We start from the raw sequence: 22,485 nt of genomic DNA, 5'->3' as shown, positions 1-22,485 counted from the left end.
GACAGGGGAGAGACAGAGAGGGCAGAGCGCACAGGGCGCAGCCGGTGTTCAGGGGCCGAGCAGCGTCAAGGAGAGGGAGAGAGAGACGCGCAGAAACCCGCGAGGCACCGCCATTGCCACGAGGACCGCCGAAAGCGGCGTTGGCAGCAGCGCAGGAGAAGCGCGCAAAACCTACAGGGCGCCGCCATTGCCACGAGAACCGCCGGGAGCGGCGTTGGCAGCAGCGGGGGAGGAAGGAAAGCGCGGGAGATGCCATTTTAAGCCATTGGGAGATGCCATTTTAAACCACACCCAAAATGCCGAAGAGTGGCAGTATCACCGCATTTGACAATGAAGTCGAAGATTGGACTACATATGTCGAACGAATAGAGGTATACTGCAAGGCAAATGAGGTGTCAGATGACAAGAAAGCGTCGGTATTGTTAAATTTAATGGGTGCAAAGACGTATGGTTTATTACGAAATCTAGTAACTCCAACGAAGCCAATGGAAAAGAGTTTTGAAGACATAGTAACGATACTACAGGAACATTTAAACCCCACACCGCTGCTGATAGCAGAAAGATTCAAGTTTCACAAACGGAACCAGCGTAAGGATGAAAGCAATGCTGATTATTTAACAGAACTGCGCAAACTATCGAAACACTGCCAGTTTGGAGCGGGACTGGCAGATACCTTAAGGGACAAGTTTGTGTGTGGGCTTCAAAGTGAAGGAACCCAGAAACGGCTTTTATCTGAAAAGGACCTTAGCTGGAAAAGGCTTTCAGCATTGCGGTATCATATGAAGTAGCAGCACAGAGCGCTGCAGAGATACAACAGAGACCGCAAGAATATGGCACAAACGAAATGTCATATAGAACAGAGAAGTGCTATCGCTACGGCAGAACAACACATGACCAGAATGATTGCTGGTTCAAAGACAAAGTGTGCAGACAGTGTGGAAAAGTAGGACACATAGCACGAGTCTGCAGGTCGGGAAAGAAAACCAGCAATAAGAAACCTACCAAAGAAAAGTACAAGAAGGTACATAAGATGACGGAGAATTGTTCAGACGAACAAAAGAGTGATAACGACTCTGAAAGCAGGGAACTGAGTTGTCTGAAACTACATAATGTGATCACAACGGAGGATCACCGAACCATTTGGGTCACTCTCAAGATAGCAGGAGTCCAGGTAAAGATGGAATTGGACACAGGATCAGCCCTAACAGTCATAAACCGATGGGACTACGAGCGGCTATTCTCACACATACCCTTGAGAGACACAAACATTATTTTGAAGACATACACGGGGCAAAAAAGTCTACCCCAAAGGAAAAATAAGGGTCACCGTTATATATAACGGTAAGGAAACACCAAAACTAGACCTGTATGTATTGCAAGATGGAGGACCACCATTACTGGGACGTGAATGGATCCGGAAAATACAACTGGATTGGCATTCCATGCAGGCACTGACTGTGGCTGACAAAAAGGATGACGACGTCACACCTGGACGACTGTCAAAGGTCCTAACTGACGTGAAAGAAGTGTTCCAGCAAGGACTCGGAACACTAAAAGACATGACAGTGATGATTAAAATTGAAGAAAACGCAAGCCCAAAATTTTTTAAGGCCAGACCGGTACCTTATGCGATCCGCCCAGCCGTCGAAGTAGAGCTGGAGAGTCTGGAACGTTCAGGTGTACTGTCCACGGTAGACTGGAGCGAGTGGGCTACACCCATTGTCCCTGTGATGAAAAAGTCGTTGAGCAGCACTCCTGGGGAACCAAGGAAGGTTCGCATCTGTGGGGACTTTAAGTTAACAGTGAACCCGGTCCTTCACACCGTACAATATCTACTTCCGCGGATTGAAGATATTTTCGCCTCGCTATCTGGAGGGAAATGCTTCACTAAGATTGATCTGGCCCAGGCGTATCTGCAAATGGAGGTAGAAGAAGCATTAAAAAAATACCTCACAATCAACACCCATAAAGGTCTCTACCAATACAACCGGCTGGTATTCGGGGTAGCATCAGCTCCGGCTATTTGGCAGAGGGCAATGGAACAAGTCCTGCAAGGGATCCCAGGGACCCAGTGTTATTTGGACGACATCCTGGTCACGGGCGAAAATGACAGTGATCACCTTGCCAACCTGGAGCAGGTGCTCACCAGATTGCAGGAATATGGGCTCCGAGCTAACCGCCCCAAATGCGAGTTTTTTAGAAAACAGATCTCGTATTGTGGCCACGTTATCAATAAAGAGGGGTTACATAAGTCCCCAGAGAAGATTGAGGCAGTAGTCAAGGCTCCAGCACCGGAAAATGTGTCACAACTGAGGTCGTTCCTCGGGCTGGTAAACTACTACCATAAGTTCTTGCCGAATTTGTCTACAGTGCTACACCCACTGAACACCCTACTGCAAACTGGGGTGCCATGGAAGTGGAGTGACGAATGTAGACGAGCTTTCCAGAAGAGCAAAACACTAATCACATCGAAAGAGGTATTGGCCCATTACAACCCAGCATTACCAATTCAGTTGGCATGTGATGCGTCACCCTACGGCATTGGAGCGGTGCTGTCGCACAAATTCTCGGATGGCTCAGAGAGGCCAATAGCCTTTGCGTCATGATCACTAACCTCAGCCGAGCGTAACTACGCCCAGATTGACAGGGAGGCCCTCAGCCTCGTGTGGGGAGTGAAAAAGTTCATTCACTATCTGCACGGGCAGAAATTCACCTTGCTGACTGATCACCAGCCTCTTGTCTCCATTTTTAATCTGAAGAAGGGCATTCCGGTGATGACTGCGCAACGACTACAAAGATGGTCACTTTTTCTAGGGGCGCACCACTATGAGATTGAATATAAGGGCACAAAACAGCATGGAAATGCTGATGGGCTATCACGCCTGCCACTGCCTACTGCGGAGGAAGCACCAGCAGTGGATCCTGTCGAAATATTCCATTCGACTATAGTTGAATGCCCACCGGTAACTAACGCTTGTATCGAAAAGGAAATCCGAAATGACCTGACACTGTCTCGGGTATATGATTTGACGGTGAAGGGATGGCCAGCACATGGCGACTCACTGTTGCCAGCATTCTCGACAAGGAGAGAACAGCTGTCAGTGTGCCGGGGGACCTTGATGTGTGGATCCCGAGTGGTAATTCCACCCAAGTTAAGGGATAGAGTGCTCAATGAGCTTCATGAGGGTCATCTGGGAGGGGTAAAAATGAAAAGCCTAGCCAGGGCTTATGTGTGGTGGCCGGGAATCGATAAACAAATCGAGGACCTGGCCAAGAGCTGCTCAGGATGCCAGAAAGTCCAAAATGCACCACCACAGGCCCCTCTACACCCATGGGAGTGGCCCTCATCTCCATGGCAACGGGTGCATATTGATTTTGCTGGTCCATTCATGGACTCAATGTTTTTAATAGCCGTGGATGCGCACTCGAAATGGCCTGAGGTCATCAAAATGTCCTCCACCCCCACGGAGAAAACTATTGCAGTCCTACGGACCATTTTTGCCAGGAATGGCTTGCCAGAACAGATTTGCTCCGACAACGGACCACAGTTTGTGTCCGAAGAGTTCCGGGGGTTCTTGAAAAAGAATGGGGTAAGGCATTACACATCCGCCCCGTATCATCCAGCCACAAATGGATTGTCTGAGAGTTTCGTACAAACCTTTAAGAAGGCAATAAAGGCTATGTACAATGACAACATTCCGCTGCAGCACAAGGTGGACAATTTCCTGTTCGCCTACCGGAATGCGACACATGCAGTCACCAACCAGGCCCCAGCCATGATGTTCTTTAACCGAAGGTTAAGATCTCGCCTGGATTTGCTCAGACCAAACGTACAAAGAGATGTTGAGAGTAAGCAATTCCAGCACATCCATGAGAAGCCAACAAGGAGCTTCAATGTAGGGCAACCAGTCTTGGCCCGCGACTACCGAACAGAAAAATGGCAGCCAGGAATGATATGCACACGGCAGGGCCCACTAATGTACACAGTGGACGTTGGGGAGAGCATCGTGAGATGCCATGCTGACCAGATCCTAGAGTCACAGGAACGAGTCAACCCCATGCCTCGCCCATACGTACCTGGTGATGAACCCGACGTACAGGTCGCATCGACCCCAGAAACAGTAGCATCGGAAGCTGATGAACCAACCAACGACAGGGGGCCAGAATCGCCTCCGCACCAAGAGCAAGACACTCGGGAAAGGCGCTATCCAGAAAGGATCAGGAAGCCTCCCCAAAGACTGAATATATAAATAGACTATTTTCAGCTAATGTTGCATGTTAAAAGTGTTAATTGTAATTAGTTTGATATTTAATTGTTAAATAAGTGTTATGGTACTGTTAATCTAAAAGGGGAGGAATTGTAATGTATATACCTTTAAGGGGGGAACAATCTTTTACAGCTCATGTATACTGCAGTACCGGCAGTGACCACACCTGTATATAGTACTGAGTAGTAATCTGTACAGATCAGTTCCAGTGTGAGCCACGTTGAGTAAACACCTGTTGTACCGTTCTCCTGCAGTCTGTGTCTTATTGTACACGGACACAACAAATGTTATTACATATCCTTGATAAAACCTGCAGGTATTGGCTGGAATGGTCCTGTCTGCTGGCTTTAAAGATTTTTTGACACAAAAAATGCAGTAATCTGGAACAGATACTTAGCTGTTGCCTGCTGGTGTATCAGGACAATGTTTCCAAGTCTTTCTGTGCTTCCAGGAACCACCAGGGACAAATTTCTGAGATTTTTTTCAGTGCAGTTGTTTCTGGCTATAACCTGTTGTTAAGCTATAGAGGGATATATTTTCCTCAGTGCTTAAAGTTAAAGACATTTTTTTGAATAAAATATCATTGGTTGATAAGGGTAATTTTCCAATGTTACACTCCTGGCAGGGAATCTCGCCACCAGCAGCACCCATTAGAAATTCAGGCATGCTTGAGCACAATTTTCCACCCGTTAATTTAAATGGTTTGGCAATCATGGAGGGGTATTTCCCCTAATGTTGGAGATGAACAGAGTGATCAGTTTCAGAAGGACGTTATCGCCGATATTAACGGGGAGGCAGGGAAGGTGCAGGGGAGCCCAGTAGAGGGCAAAGTTCACTGCTCTTTGCCCTCCATTAGCAAGGACGGTCTTGGTTCCTGTAAAAAACAATACCCCGTCCAACGCTTATAGCGGGCTAATCGCGTTAACACCAACACGCCTCCTATAAGTGGTGGGGACTGTATTTTTGAAGTATAGTCAGTGTTGTAATGTAGGAAACATGGTAGCCAACTTGTGAACAGCAAAGTCTCACAAACTGCAATGAGATAAATGATCAGATAATCTGTTTTAGTGATTTAGGTTGAGGGATAAATATTGGCCAGGACACCGAGAGAACTCCCCTGCTTTTCTTTGAATAGTGTCCTGGGATCTTTTACATCCACTTGAGAGGCAGACGGGGCCACAGTTTAATATCTCATCCGAAAGACGTCAGCTCCGACAGTGCAGCACTCCCTCAGTACTGCACTGGAGTGTCAGCCTGGATTATGTGCTCAAGTCTCTGGAGTGGGGCTTGAACCTACATTCTTCTGACTTAGAGGTGAGAGTGCTACCCACTGAGTCACAGCTGACACTTATATCATGTATGATATTAATCGCATGTTCCATGATTTGCACAGTTACATCAACTTATCCATACACACTGTGCACAAGTGCTTAATGGTTTAATACAATATCCAACTGGATAAGTGTGAATATAAGGAAAAATGCTGCAACTGGGACCTCACAAACAGCTGGTGTTAGTAGCAAAATTGTGGATGACACCCTGTGATTTTCTGATATATACTGGCTGCGAGTGAAGCAACAAAAGTTACCCTATAATGTTCTATCTGCTTTCTCCACAGAGCAGGAAGAAAATCTAAACAAAGGAAACTACGAAGGTATGAGGAGTGAGTTGGCTATGATAGATTGGGGAGCTTCATTAAAAGGCATGACAGTGGATAGGCAATGGCTAACATTTAAGGAATGAATGCATGAATTGCATCAGTTATACATTCCTTTCTGGCGCAAAAACACAAAAGGAAAAGCGGCCCAACCATGGCTAACAAAAGAAATTAAGGATAGTATTAGATCCAAAGAGGAGTCATATAAAGTTGCCAGAAAAAGTAGCAAGCCTGAGGATTGGGAGCAGTATAGAGTTCAGCAAAAAAGGACCAAGAGATTGATTAAGAGGGAAAAAATAGAGTATGAGAGTAAACTTGCAAGGAAAATAAAAGCAGATTGTAAAAGCTTCTAGAAGTATGTAAAAAGAAAAAGATTAGTGAAGACAAATGTAGGTCCCTTACAGTCAGCAACAGGAGAATTTATAATGGGGAACAAGGAAATCGCAGAGCAATTGAACAAATACTTTGGTTCTGTCTTCACGGAAGAGGACACAAATAACTTCCCAGAAATGCTGGGGAACCAAGTGTCTAGTGAGAAGGAGGAATTAAAGGAAATTAGTATTAGTGAAAAAAGTGGAGAAATTAAAAAGCAGAACCACAAGGGTAATAATCTCTGGATTATTACCTGAGCCACGAGCGAATTTGGCTAGGACAAATAAAATTAGAGAGTTAAATGCGTGGCTCAAAGACTGGTGTGGGAGAAATGGGTTTTGCTTCCTGGGACACTGGCACCAGTACTGGGGCAGGAGGGAGCTGTTCCGTTGGGATGGGCTTCACTTGGCCAGCGCTGGGACTAGAGTCCTGGCGGATCATATAACTAGGGCTGTAGAGAGGGGTTTAAACTAACTAGTGGGGGGGAGGTTCCTAGAGAGCAAATAATAAAAATGACAACAGAGAAGGTCATAGACTTAGGTAGCAATGGGGAAATTAAAAACCAGAGCGTGTCAGGAAGGGGCAGAAGGTATGGAGTAAAAGGTAAAGTAATAAAAAGGGAAAAAGCAGGAACTAAGTGTCACAAAACATATTTGAAAGTTCTCTATCTGAATGCACGTAGCATTCGTAACAAAATAGATGAGTTAATGGCACAAATAACTACATATGGGTATGATCTTGTGGCCATTACAGAAACATGGCTGCAGGGTGACAATGCCTGGGAATTAAACATACCAGGTTATTTAACGATCAGGAAGGACAGGCAGGAAGGAAGGGGAGGTGGGGTGGCTATGTTAATAAAGGAAGGAATCACTGTAATACAGAGAAATGATATTGGGTCAAAAGATCAGGATAATGAAACAGTTTGGGTGGAGATAAGGAATAATAAGGGGAAAAAAGCACTAGTGGGCGTAGTCTATAGGCCTCCGAACAGTGGCAACTCTGTTGGGCGGAGTATCAATCAGGAAATAGTTGAGGCTAGTAATAAGGGAACATCTATAATTATGGGGGATTTTAACTATCATGTTAATTGGACAAATCAAATTGGGCAGGGCTGCCTTGAGGATGAGTTCATTGAATGTATTAGGGATGGGTTTCTTGAGCAGTATGTAACTGAACCGACCAGGGGGCAAGCAACCTTAGATCTGGTCCTGTGTAACGAGACAGGATTAATTAAAAATGTCCTAGTAAAGGATCCCCTTGGAATGAGTGACCATAACATAGGTGAATTCCATATTCAATTAGAGGGTGAGAAGGTTGGATCTCAAACAAGCGTGCTAAGCTTGAATAAAGGAGACTATGAAGGTATGAGAGCGGAATTGAGTAGAGTGGATTGGGAAAATAGATTAAAGGGTAAGACGATACATGATCAGTGGTGTACATTTAAGGAGTTATTTTACAACTTCCAAAAAAAATATATTCCACTGAGAAGAAAAGGGTGTAAAAGAAAAGACAGCCATCCGTGGCTAAGTAAAGAAATTAAGGATAGTATTCGACTAAAAACAAGGGCATATAAGGTAGCCAAATCTAGTGGGAGGATAGAGGATTGGGAAAACTTTAAAAGACAGCAAAACATAACAAAAAGATTGATTAAGAAAGGGAAGATAGATTATGAAAGTAAATTAGCAAAAAATATAAAAACAGATAGTAAGAGTTTTTATAGTTATATAAAAAGAAAAAGGGTGGCTAAAGTAAATGTTGATCCCTTAGAGGATGAGACTGGGAAATTAATGGTGGGAAATATGGAGATGGCAAAAACACTGAATGAATATTTTACATCAGTCTTTACAGTAGAAGACACTAAGAATATCCCAACAATGGACAAACAGGGGGCTAAAGGGGGGGAGGAGCTAAACATGATCAAAATCACTAAGGAAGTGGTACTCGGTAAAATAATGGGACTCAAGGCGGATAAATCACCTGGACCTGATGGCTTACATCCTAGGGTCTTGAGGGAAGTGGCGGTAGGGATTGTGGATGCATTGGTAATAATTTTCCAAAACTCCCTGGACTCGGCAAAGGTCCCGGCAGACTGGAAAACTGCTAATGTAACACCCTTATTTAAAAAGGGCAGTAGACAGAAGGCTGGAAACTATAGACCAGTTAGCCTAACATCTGTGGTAGGTAACATTTTGGAGTCCATTACTAAGGAGACAGTAACAGGACATTTGGATAATCATAATTTAATAGGACAAAGTCAGCATGGTTTTATGAAGGGGAAGTCATGTTTGACAAATTTGCTGGAGTTCTTTGAGGAAGTAACATATAGGGTGGATAAAGGGGAACCAGTGGACGTAGTGTATTTAGACTTCCAAAAGGCATTTGACAAGGTGCCACACAAAAGATTATTGCTTAAGATAAAAAATCACGGGATTGGGGGTAATATTCTGGCATGAATAGAGGATTGGCTATCTAACAGAAGGCAGAGAATTGGGATAAATGGTTCATTCTCAGACTGGCAATCAGTAACTAGTGGTGTTCCGCAGGGGTCAGTGCTGGGCCCCCAACTCTTTACAATCTATATTAATGATTTGGAGGAGGGGACCGAGTGTAACATATCAAAGTTTGCAGATGATACTAAGATGGGAGGGAAAGTAGTGAGTGAGGAGGACATAAAAAACCTGCAAGGGGACATCGACAGGCTAAGTAAGTGGGCAGAGATTTGGCAGATGGAATACAATACTGGAAAGTGTGAGGTTATGCACTTTGGCAGGAAAAATCGTAGAGCAAGTTATTATCTTAATGGCAAGAATCTGGAAAGTACTGAAGTACAAAGGGATCTGGGGGTCCTGGTGCACGAAACTCAAAAGGTTAGTATGCAGGTGCAGCAAGTGATTAAGAAGGCCAATGGAATGTTGGCTTTCATTGCTAGGGGGATAGAATATAAAAATAGGGAGGTATTGCTTCAGTTGTACAAGGTATTGGTGAGACCGCACCTGGAATACTGCGTACAGTTTTGGTGTCCATACTTAAGAAAGGACATACTTGCTCTCGAGTCAGTACAAAGAAGGTTCACTCGGTTAATCCCGGGGATGAGGGGATGGACATATGAGGAGAGGTTGAGTAGATTGGGACTCTACTCATTGGAGTTCAGAAGAATGAGAGGCGATCTTATTGAAACATGTAAGATTGTGAAGGGGTTGGATCGGGTGGATGCGGGGAGGATGTTCCCGATGATGGGTGAAACTAGAACTAGGGGGCATAGTCTTAGAATAAGGGGCTGCTCTTTCAAAACTGAGATGAGGAGGAACTACTTCACTCAGAGGGTGGTAGGTCCATGGAATATACTGCCCCAAAAAGCAGTAGAAGCTACATCATTACATAAATTTAAAACAGAAATAGACAGTTTCCTAGAAGTAAAGGGAATTAAGGGTTACGGGGAGCGGGCAGGAATTTGGACATGAGTCTAGGTTCGGATTGGTCATGGCCCTGTGGGTAGCGGAGCGGGCCCAGGGACCGTGTAGCCTGATCCTGCTCCTATTTCGTGTGTCTAATTCTGTTAGATTCAGGAGATGGTTCTGTGATAGTAGATTGGCGGTTAGGATCAGATCAGCCATGATCTTATTGAATGGCAGAGCAGGCTTGAGGGGCCGATTGGCCTACTCCTGCTCCTATTTCTTATGTTCTTATGTTCTTAAATTAAGGGGACTGAAAGCCGATAAATCCCCAGGGCCTGATAATCTGCATCCCAGAGTAATAAAAGAGGTACCATGGAAATAGTGGATGCATTGGTTGTCATCTTCCAAAATTCTATAGATTATTGAACAGTTCCTGCAGAATGGAGGGTGGCAAATGTAACCCCACTGTTTAGAAAAGGAGGAAGAGAGAAAACAGGGAACTACAGACCATTTAGCCTAACATCAGTAGTAGGGAAAATGCTAGAGTGTGGCGGTCCCATTGGTTGTCTTTTACATTGAGATACATAATTCCCTTTAACTTAACTTACTTATGTATGTATAACTTACTTAACTGTATGTACTTAACTTACTTATTTGTATAACTTACCAGTTGGGGCTGTTGCCCCTTTAACTTACCTGTTGGGCCGTTGCCCCTTTAAGAGGCGACCTAACGCGCTGACGTCACGCATCACGTGACGCCCAAAGCGGGAATATAGAGCAGAGCGTGATGAGGTCATCACGCTCCCCACGGGACTGAGAACTTAGTCCTTGTGGAGTCCCCGCTGGGACAAGACCTACAACATGGTGCTCCTGCAGTCAGCCATCTTACCTGCTACCTTACCTGCTGTCATTATCCTGTTCTGGTAAATAAACAACTTATTTATAGTTCGTCGAAGTTAAACTCTTTCATTTAGTGGCGATTTACACGAACCGCTACAAGAGTCTATTATAAAGAATGTGATAACAGGACACTTAGAAAATATCAATGGGATTAGACAAAGTCAACATGGATTTACGAAAGGGAAATCATGTTTGACAAACCTACTGGAGTTTTTTGAGGATGTAACTGGTAGAATAGCCAAGGGAGAATGAGTGGATGTGGTGTATTTGGATTTTCAGAAGGCCTTTGATAAAGTCCCACATAAGAGGTTAGTGTGCAAAATTAAAGCACATGGGATTGGGAGTAATATACTGGCATGGATTGAAAATTGGTTAACAGACAGGAAACAGAGAGTAGGAATAAATGGGTCTTTTTCAGGGTGGCAGGCGGTGACTAGTTGGGTACCGCAGGGATCAGTGCTTGGGCCCCAGCTGTTCACAATATATATCAATGATTTGGATGAGGGAACCAAATGTAATATTTCCAAGTTTGTTGATGACACAAAACTAGGTGGGATTGTGAGTTGTGAGGAGGATGCAAAGAGGCTTCAAGGTGATTTAGACAAGTTGAGTGAGTGGGCAAATACATGGCAGATGCAGTATAACGTGGATAAATGTGAAGTTATCCACTTCGGTAGGAAAAACAGAAAGTCAGAGTATTATTTAAATGGTGATAGATTGGGAAATGTTGATGTACAAAGGGACCTGGGTGTCCTTGTACACCAATCACTGAAAGCAAACATGCGGGTGCAGCAAGCAGTTAGGAAGGCAAATGGTATGTTGGCCTTCATTGCAAGAGGATTGAATACAGGAGCAAGGATGTCTTACAGTTATACAGGGCCTTGGTGAGACCACACCTGGAGTACTGTGTGCAGTTTTGGTCTCCTTACCTAAGAAAGGATATACTTGCCATAGAGGGAGTGCAGCGAAGGTTCACCAGACTGATTCCTGGGATGGCAGGACTGTCGGATGAGGAGAGATTGGGTCGACTAGGCCTGTATTCACTAGAGTTTAGAAGAATGAGAGGGGATCTCATTGAAATGTATAAAATTCTGACAGGGCTAGACAGACTGGATGCAGGGAGGATGTTTCCCCTGGCTGGGGGGTCTAGAATGAGGGGTGACACTCTCAGGATATGGGGTAGGGCATTTAGGACTGAGATGAGGAGAAATTTCTTCACTCAGAGGGTGGTGAACCTGTGGAATTCTCTACCATAGACAGCTGTGGAGGCCAAGTCACTGAATATATTTAAGAAGGAGATAGATAGATTTCTAGACACAAAAGGCATCAAGGGGTATGGGGAGAGAGCGGGAATATGATATTGAATGGTGCAGCAGGCTCGAAGGGCCGAATAGCCTACTCCTGCTCCTATTTTTCTATATTCTAAACAAGTGGTCTTTACCACATCCAGAAAAGAGCAGTTGCCAGGGCACCAACTGTCATCACCGACATTTGCATTAAGCGCCAGCACAGATACCGACACTTCATGACAATTAGGCCATGGTGATGCCATCGCTGGCCTCCCAGACAGCAATGCTGGCGCTCAAAGGGCGGGTTTGGAGGCGGGTCACTGTCAAAATCGAAATTATTGACAGCAGGTTGGGAGCCCGCTCCGACCCCACCTCCATCTAAGTTTCCAAAGTGTCGGGTCTGCGATTTCAGAACAGACCTGACACCAAGCAGCGGGGGAGGCATTTAAGACAGTTAAATGCTTGTTGAACGCTTGTTAACTACTATTTTGCCTGCCTATTTCTATTTTACCACTTTTTTAAGAGATCACGACAGGTAAGTAGGTCGGGTTCTCTATGCCTCCCCATTGCTGTGAATAGGTGACAGCTGCAAAAGTGGTGTGAAAGCTACCATTTCACAGCTGGTCACTTTCCAATATCAGAAGCTTGAGCCTTCAGGACTTGGAAGACACTTTTGAGCTGTATGCAGTTTGGAAGTGTTTGGAGTAAACTCTCTATCCACTGTCACCTCCTTGGAGCAAGCTCTCTCACCATTGACAGATCGTTTCTGTCATCTCAACTTCAGCTGCCATCTATTCCAGCAACATTGGTGCCCTTGAAAAAATCTCACCTTGGTCCTCAGAATCCCTCCACGATCAGCCCCAACACCAACAATACCAGGCACACCAACATCACCAACAACAATATCAACCTTCTCCGCAATCACCTGATGCTGCAGAGGACACAGGGCATCAGCACCCGACAACATTGCTGCCTGGGAGGCCAGAGATGGCATCACCATGGCCAGATTTACTTCACTTGACGCTGTACACACTGGCTGCCACATGATGCGCCAGGTTGACACCACCCCACACCAACACCATAAAGTATCCCTACAATGTCCAAGCCATTCCTTTTACACTCATCACAATTTGGGGTGTGGGGGGAAGTTATGTCTCAACATTCACTGGAACTCACTAAGACACTTCCAAAGGTGAGCACGGATCTGTCCAATAAGGTAAAGTGTTCAAAATAAAGATTTTAATGTTTGACAACACATTAACAGAAACTTCACAAGAACATTGGCTAAACCACCCAAGTGCTAACCCTTGTGAGTTGTTAGTTGGTATGCTTGCAGTAGGATGAGGGTGAGTGTGAGCGGTGGTAGTGAGATGGGGAAGATAGAGAGGGATGGGTGGAGGTGCAAGGTAAGTTGGTGTGAGCAAACATGTGCAGGAGTAGGGTAGGGAAGACAGATTGATGGGATGTGATGAGTGGCACAGCAGGATCAGGTTGAGTGTGGCTTTGCAGTAACGTTTCGTGATCTACTCAGATCATTGAAAGGTTTGCGCCACTGCAGCCTGGTCCTCTGACAACATCCCTGCTTGTGCCCTCCTGTGAAATGTGCAACTAGGCGGCGTTGATCTCATGGGAAGATCTCTTCTGCCCATGGGAAGGGAAGATAACTTCCCTGCATGCTGTGACTGTCTCCATAAGCATATGGAGGAAGTCATGGGAGAGCCTGGGTGCAGCCGTGTACCTTTGTGCAGTGCTTGTCAGTGTTTACAGCACCTCAATGCTGTAGATCACTGACAGCACAACTGTCAAGATCAATTTGGACATGGTCCCTTTAAGGAAACCGGCTGATGACGCATCATCAAATGATGTCACCAGACTAGCTTTCTATTAATTGGCTGGGAACCTCGCAGGGCGGGCTTAACAAGCCCTATTAATGTAAAATCACTTGGAGAGCGCGGGCTGCTGTAAGCAGCGGGCTGGGATTGCGACAACGACCCCAGCCATCCTGGACCTGCCTCGGTCGGCGAAATTGCGGCCTTAGATTCTGATGTCGTGAAGTACTTGTGTTCAATGGGTGGCAGAAGTTGAAGTTACTGTAATAAGAATCCAGCAGGTATATGGTGGAGGGCTGCTCTGCTGATCATCTTTCGAGAGTTTTCTGTGGATACAGACCTTAATGGGCCTGCTTTCCAATGTTCAATTTACACTAATTGCCTTGGTTGCCTCCTCTGGCAGTCCATTCCATATGTTCACCACTCTCTGTGTAAAACAGCTAAACCTAACTTGTCTGAGTACCTTTTCTCTTCTAAAGTTTAGCCTGTGTTCCTTGGTTCGAGAGCCTGTGGCAATCTCAAGCCTATTATCAGGATTCAATTTGTGTACTCTTCAAAAATCTTTAGTATTTGAATAATAGCTCCCTTGAGTCTTCTCTTCGCCAAAGTAAATGGTTCTAAGTAATTCTAACTCTCTTTAAAGCTTAGATGCATCAAACTATTAACTTGGTTGTTTTTTCTGCACTGCCTTCACTGCCTGGATATCCTTGCTGTAATACGGTGACCAGAGTTGTACCCAGTGATCAAGGTGGGGCCTCACAGTGCCAAATACAGACTCATTGTCACCTCATGGGATCTATGCTCCATCCCTGTGGATAAACATGCCAAGATCCAGTTTACTGCCCTTACTGCAGCCTTACATTGCACTGTTGGTTTCAGTGAGCTATCTAACAATACCTTTGTTGTGTCCTGTAGCCTAAAGCGAGTTTTGGGTAGATGGGCAGCAACATGAGTTGGAAACTCACCCACTACTCCAGAAATGAGGCTCGGGCTAATTTAACTCCCGGGCTTCATTTAAATCCCCCGGCCGATGGTCAGCCCAGAACAGGGAGGAGGTTGATGGGAAGTAGCAGTAATCATGCAGCCTAGAGGCTGCCCGCTCACACAAGGTATAGTGGTGGGATCGACTTCTGGGGCTGTCTCGTGGTGGTCTCGTGTTCAGGGGTCAGGGGTCTGCAGCAGAGGAGGCCTTAGCTTTCCTTGTGGGACCACAAGTCCTCCTGGTCCTCTTGGTCCCACAAGAAAAGTTAAAAAAAGGTACCTGTTGGACCTTTTCTGGCCCTGGCTTCTCTTCCCGCTGTCTTCAGTAATCATACTTTTAACCTTGCGAGGGAAAAAAGAGACCATATACACCAAATTTGTCACATCCTGGTAATTGTTTTTCCTGTTTTCTCAACATAAACTCTACCACGTCAAATATATGAGCCACAAGCAATTTAAGCTACCATTATGTGGATGGTTGTAACATACTTTATAACATATATACAAGACTCCTGCACACCATGAGAAGCTATTTAGATGGTAACCCTCCTTTTGAAATTCAGTCTGGGTGGGGACAAAACTCCACCATAAATATTTCAGATTCAAAATGGCCACTAGTACCAGACTAACTGACCAACCCTAATATCTTTCAATGTTTTCTAGCACCTTTGTTGCAGTAGCTCTCCCACCAGAATCCTTTCCAATCCCTTCTTCTCATTGTAAGAAGTCACACAACACCAGGTTATAGTCCAACAGCTTTATTTGAAATCACAAGCTTTCGGAGCGCTGCTCCTTCTTCAGGTGAAGTGGAGAAATGCATAAAGACACAGCTTATATAGTCAGAGAATCATGTCAGATGTTTACAGGTAACCTTTCCAACTGCCATTTATCACACCTCGGCAGAGAGATAATCACAGCAGTCAAAGGTGTGAATGGTGTCCGAACAGGTCAGTCAGGGAAACAGCCTTCAGGAGGACAGCGACCACGACACCACACAACCCTGCCACAGCAACCTCTGCAAGACATGCCAGATCATCAACACAGATACCATCATCACACGTGAGGACACCACCCACCAGGTACATGGTACATACTCATGTGACTCGGCCAACGTTGTCTACCTCATACGATGCAGGAAAGGATGCCCCGGAGCATGGTACATCGGCGAGACCATGCAGACACTGCGACAACGGATGAACGGACACCGCGCAACAATCACCAGGCAGGAGTGTTCCCTCCCAGTCGGGGAACACTTCAGCAGTCAAGGACATTCAGCTTCCGATCTTCGGGTAAGCATTCTCCAAGGTGGCCTTCGAGACACACGACAACGCAAAATCGTCGAGCAGAAACTGATAGCCAAGTTCCGCACCCATGAGGACGGCCTCAACCGAGATCTTGGGTTCATGTCACGCTACATGTAACCCCACCTGATGCAGGGTCATCCAGACTCGAGTCGACATTGGCTTGTTCTCTCTACACAGACGCGGCCGGACCTGCTGTGATTTCCAGCCAAAAAATAAATAAAATAATGTTTTTTGTCTGTTTTTTTGTTTTTCATACAGACCCCAGCATCTGCAATATTTGACCCCTTGTGACCCCACCTCATTGTTCTTTGATGTAATGTTTCCCTGACTGACCTGTTTGGACACCATTCACACCTTTGACTGCTGTGATTATCTCTCTGCCGAGGTGTGATAAATGGCAGTTGGAAAGGTTACCTGTAAACATCTGACATGATTCTCTGACTATATAAGCTGTGTCTTTATGCATTTCTCCACTTCACCTGAAGAAGGAGCAGCGCTCCGAAAGCTTGTGATTTCAAATAAAGCTGTTGGACTATAACCTGGTGTTGTGTGACTTCTTACATTTGTCCACCCCAGTCCAACTCCGGCATCTCCACACCACACCTTCTTCTCATTAGCAACACATTAGCAACCTTAAAAACATAAAAAGATGGTTAGGCTGCTAAACATTCAAACTTCTGCAACTATATGCTGCATAGAATGCAGTATGTTCAGCCTCCTCGCGACAGATACCGAGGTGGACCAACACACATTTCACTCCCTACTTCTAGCTTATAAAAATATTGCTTCCAATTTCCACCCTTCCCTCGCCTTCACATGCTCTATCTTTGACTCTTCCCTTCCCTTCCTCGGCTTCTCCATCTCCATTTCTGGGGAAAGGCTGTCGACCAATATCTACTATAAGCCCACTGAATCCCACATCTACCTTGATTACACTTCCTCCCTCCCCATTTCCTGTAAGGACTTTATTCCATTCACCCAGTTTCTCCATCTCTGTCGCATCTGTCGCTACCTCCCACACCAGTGCTTACGATATGTCTTCCTTTTTCCTCAACTGTGGATTCCCCTCCGCTGTGGTTGACAGGGCTCTTGACTGTGTCTGATCCATTTCCCGCACTTATGCTCTCACCCCTTCTCCTCCCTCTCCGAACTACGATAGGGTTCCCCTTGTCCTCACCTTCCACCCAATCAGCCTCCACATTCAACAGATCATCTTCTGCCATTTCATGCAACCTCCAGCATGATGCAAACACATCTTGCCTTCCCCTTTCAGCATTCTGAAGGGACTGTTCCCTCCGCGACACCCTGGTCCACTATTCAATCACCCCAAACACCACCTCCTCTTCCTACAGCAGATTCCCGTGCATAGGAGATGCAACATCTGCCCTTTTACCTCATCCCTTCCCACTGTCTAGGGCCCCAAACACTCCTTCCAGGTGAAACAGCGATTTACTTGTATTTCTTGCAATTTAGTATACTGTATTTGTTGCTCAGGGTTTCCTCTGCATTGGGGAGGCCAAACACAGATTGGGTGATCGCTTTGTGGAACACCTCCATTCAGTCTGCAAGCATGACCCCTGTAATGTATGTACCTTTAAGGGGAGAACTACTTTTTACAGCTCCTGTATACTGTAGTACCGGCAGTGACCACACCTGTATATAAACCCTGAGTAGTGATCTGCACAATTAGTTCTAGAGTAACCCTCCTTCAGTAAACACCTGTTGATCATTCCCTGCAGTCTTTTGTCTGATTATTGAAGGACACAACATTAAGATACACAGATCTAACATTGGCAACGACGCAGATTCGAACCTACCTGCAACTCTGCATCACCTCCCAGGGATTCGCTCCTGGAGAACAGTGGAAGGAGGTCAAGTCCAGAAGTACGGGCGTCGACCACGGGCAACCGCCCAGTCATCCAGCGGAGATTTGAGCATCGCAGGGGAGGCTGTCGAGAGCCAGGCTTGGCTTTCCAGTCACGGTGGTCCAGCGAAATGGGCTGGCAACAGGTACTGCGCAGACCCTTCCCGGACAGCGGCAGCTAGAGCCGACCGAGCGGCACAGACAAAGGCCGAGCAGCGTCGACGGGGGAGAGAGAGAGGACAGTGCGCACAGGGCGCAGCCGGTGTTCAGGACCGAGCGGCGTCAACGGGGAGAGAGACGAGAGAGAGCAGAGCGCAGCCGGTGTTCAAGGGCCGAGCAGCGTCAATGGGGGAGAGAGGCGAGAGAGAGCAGAGCGCAGCCGGTGTTCAAGGGCCGAGCAGCGTCAACGGGGGAGAGAGGCGCGCAGGAAAACGCGAGGCGCTGCCATTGCCACGAGGACCGCAGAGAGCTGCATTGGCAGCAGCGCAGGAGCAGCGCATGAAACCCACAGGGCGTCGCCATTTGCCACGAGGACCGCCGAGAGCGGCGTTGGCAGCAGTGCGGGAGACGCCATTTTAAGCCACAACGGGGAAGAAAGGAAAGCGTGGGAGACGCCATTTTAAGCCGCAGCGGGGAAGAAAGGAAAGCACGGGAGACGCCATTTTAAGCCAGTCTAACCACACCCAAAAATGCCGAAGAGTGGCAGTATCACAGCGTTTGACAATGAAGTCGAAGATTGGACGACATATGTCGAACGCATAGAAGTATACTGCAAGGCGAATGAAGTGCCAGATGACAAGAAAGCGCTGGTATTGTTGAATTCAATGGGTACAAAAACGTATGGCTTACTACGAAACCTAGTAACCCCAGAGAAGCCAGTAGAAAAGGATTTTGAAAACATAGTGTCAATCCTACAGGACCACTTAAACCCCACACCGCTGCTGATAGCAGAAAGATTTAAGTTCCACAAAAGGAACCAGCATAAAGATGAAAGTAATGCTGAGTATTTAACGGAACTGCGCAAGCTATCGAAACACTGCCAGTTTGGAACGGGACTAGCAGATACTTTAAGGGACAAGTTTGTGTGCGGGCTTCAAAGTGAAGGAACCCAGAAACGGCTTCTATCAGAAAAGGATCTTACGCTGGACAAGGCTTTCAGCATTGCAGTATCACATGAAGAAGCCGCACGGGGCGCTGCAGAGATACAACGGAGACCGCAAGAATATGGCACAAATGAAATGTCATACGGAACAGTGAAGTGCTATTGCTGCGGCAGAACAACACACGACCATAATGATTGCTGGTTCAAGGACAAAGTGTGCAGACAGTGTGGAAAAGTAGGACACATAGCAAGATTCTGCAGGTCGGGAAAGAAAACCAGCAGCAAGAAATCTCCACAGGAGAAGCACAAGAAGGTACATAAGGTGACGGAAAGTAGTTTAGACGAACAGAAAAGTGATACAGACTCCGGAAGCAAGGAGCTGGGTTGTCTGAAACTACATAATGTGATCAAAACGGAGGATCACCAAACTACCTGGGTCACGCTCAAGATAGCAGGAGTCCAAGTGAAAATGGAATTGGACACAGGATCAGCCCTAACAGTCATAAACCGAAGGGACTACAAGTGGCTATTCTCACATATACCCTTGAGAGATACAAAGATTGTCTTGAAGACGTACACGGGGCAAAAAGTCTACCCCAAAGGAAAAATAAGGGTGAACGTTATATATAATGGCAAGGAAACACCAAAAATGGACCTATATGTATTGCCAGATGGAGGACCACCACTACTAGGACGTGAATGGATCCGGAAGATACAGCTAGATTGGCATTCCATACAAGCACTGACTGTAGATGCCAAAAAGGATGACGACATCACACCTGGGCGACTGTCAAAAATGCTAACTGATGCACAAGAAGTGTTCCAGCAGGGACTCGGAACACTAAAAGGCATAACAGCGACGATCAAAATAGAGGAAAATGCAAGCCCAAAGTTTTTTAAGGCCAGACCGGTACCTTATGTGATCCGCCCAGCCGTCGAAGCAGAGCTGGAAGGTTTGGAACGTTCAGGAGTACTGTCCAAAGTGGACTGGAGCGAGTGGGCTACACCCATCGTTCCTGTAATGAAGAGGTCGTTGAGTAATACACCTGGGGAACCAAAGAAGGTTCGCATCTGTGGGGACTTTAAGGTGACAGTGAACCGAGTCCTTCACACTGTACAATATCCGCTTCCGCGGATTGAAGATATTATTGCCTCGCTATCTGGAGGGAAACGCTTCACTAAGATTGATCTGGCCCAGGCGTACCTGCAAATGGAGGTAGAAGAAGCCTCAAAAAAGTACCTCATGATCAACACTCATAAAGGTCTCTACCAATACAACCGGCTGGTGTTCGGGGTAGCATCAGCTCCGGCTATTTGGCAAAGGGCAATAGAACAAGTCCTGTAAGGGATTCCAGGGACCCAGTGTTATTTGGACGACAGCCTGGTCACGGGCGAAAATGACAGTGATCACCTCGCCAACCTGGAGCAGGTGCTCACTAGATTGGAGGAATATGGGCTCCGAGCTAATCGCCACAAATGCAAGTTTTTCCAGAAGCAGATCTCGTATTGTGGCCACGTTATTGATAAAGAGGGGTTACATAAGTCCCCTGTAAAGATTGAGGCAGTAGTCAAGGCTCCAGCACCGGAAAATGTGTCACAACTGAGGTCGTTCCTCGGGCCGGTGAACTACTACCATAAGTTCTTGCCGAATTTGTCTACCATACTACACCCACTGAACACCCTACTGCAAACGGGGGTACCATGGAAGTGGAGTGACGAATGTAAATGAGCTTTCCAGAAGAGCAAAGCATTGATCACATCAAAAGAGGTATTAGCTCATTTCAACCCAGCACTACCAATTCGGTTGGCGTGTGATGCATCACCCTATGGCGTTGGAGCGGTGCTGTCGCACAAATTCCCGGACGGCTCGGAGAGGCCAGTAGCCTTTGCGTCTCGGGCACTAACCTCAGCCGAGCGTAACTACGCTCAGATTGACAGGGAGGCCCTCAGCCTAGTGTGGGGAGTGAAAAAGTTCAATCACTATCTGCACGGGCAGAAGTTCACCTTGCTGACTGACCACCAACCACTTGTCTCCATCTTTAATCCAAAGAAGGGCGTTCCGGTGATGACTGCGCAACGACTACAAAGATGGTCCCTTTTTCTAGGGGCGCACCAATATGAAATCGAGTATAAGGGCACGAAATAGCATGGAAACGCTGATGGGCTATCACGCCTGCCACTGCCTACTGCGGAGGAAGCACCAGCAGTGGATCCTGTCGAAATATTTCATTCGACTATAATTGAATGCTTGCCAGTAACTAACGCTGGTATAGAGAAGGAGACCCGAAATGACCCGACGCTGTCTCGGGTATATGATTTGACGGTGAAGGGATGGCCAGCACATGGCGACTCACTGTTGCCAGCATTCTCATCCAGAAGAGAACAGCTGTCAGTATGCCAGGGGACCTTGATGTGTAGATCCCGAGTGGTAATTCCACCCAAGTTAAGGGAGAGAGTGCTCAATGAGCTTCACGAAGGTCATCTGGGAGGGGTGAAAATGAAAAGCCTTGCTAGGGCTTATGTGTGGTGGCCGGGGATCGATTAGCAAATCGAGGACCTGACAAAGAGCTGCTCAGGATGCCAGAAGGTCCAAAATGCACCACCACATGCCCCTCTACACCCATGGGAGTGGCCCTCATCTCCATGGCAACGGGTGTATATTGATTTTGCTGGTCCATTCATGGACTCAATGTTTTTAATAGCCGTGGATGCGCACTCGAAATGGCCTGAGGTGATCAAAATGTCCTCCACCACCACGGAGAAAACTATTGCAGTCCTACGGACCATTTTTGCCAGGAACGGCTTGCCAGAGCAGATTTGCTCCGATAACGGACCACAGTTCCTGTCCGAAGATTTTCGAAGATTTATGAAAAGGAATGGGGTAAGGCATTACACATCTGCCCCGTATCATCCAGCCACAAATGGATTGGCTGAGAGGTTCGTACAAACCTTTAAAAAAGCAGTAAAGGCCATGTGCGATGACGACATTCCACTGCAGCATAAGGTGGACAATTTCCTGTTAGCCTACAGAAATGCGACACATGCAGTCACCAACCAGGCCCCAGCCATGATGTTCTTTAACCGAAGGTTGAGATCTCGTCTGGATTTGCTCAGACCAAACGTACGAAGAGATGTTGAGAGTAAGCAATTCCAGCACATCAATGAGAAGCCGACAAGGAGCTTCAATGTAGGGCAACCAGTCTTGGCCCGCGACTACCGAACAGAGAAATGGCAACCAGGAATGATATGCACACGGCAGGGGCCACTAATGTACACAGTGGATGTTGGGGAAAACATTGTGAGACGCCATGCTGACCAGATCCTAGAGTCACAGGAACGAGTCAACCCCATGTATCGGCCATACGTACCTGGTGAGGAACCCGACGTACAGGTCGCATCTACCTCAGAAATAGTAGCATCGGAAGCTGATGAACCAACCGATGACATGGGGCCAGAATCGCCTCCGCACCAAGAGAAAGACACTCGGGAAAGGCGCTATCCAGAAAGGATCAGGAAGCCTC

The 22,485-nt window shown here is 46.5% G+C and overlaps 1 protein-coding gene across 2 annotated transcripts in view; it reads right to left on the bottom strand.

Annotated features, from left to right (window-relative positions):
* Positions 1 to 22,485, bottom strand: part of LOC147111638 (progesterone receptor-like) — a 539,157-nt gene that overhangs the window by 11,640 nt on the left and 505,032 nt on the right. The window lies entirely within an intron of this gene.

This window comes from Somniosus microcephalus, chromosome 10 (genome assembly GCF_052327205.1).
Source record: "Somniosus microcephalus isolate GS21.2 chromosome 10, FLI_Smic_1.0, whole genome shotgun sequence".
Taxonomy (NCBI): Eukaryota; Metazoa; Chordata; class Chondrichthyes; order Squaliformes; family Somniosidae; genus Somniosus; species Somniosus microcephalus.
This window is presented reverse-complemented; position numbering and strand designations above follow the sequence as displayed.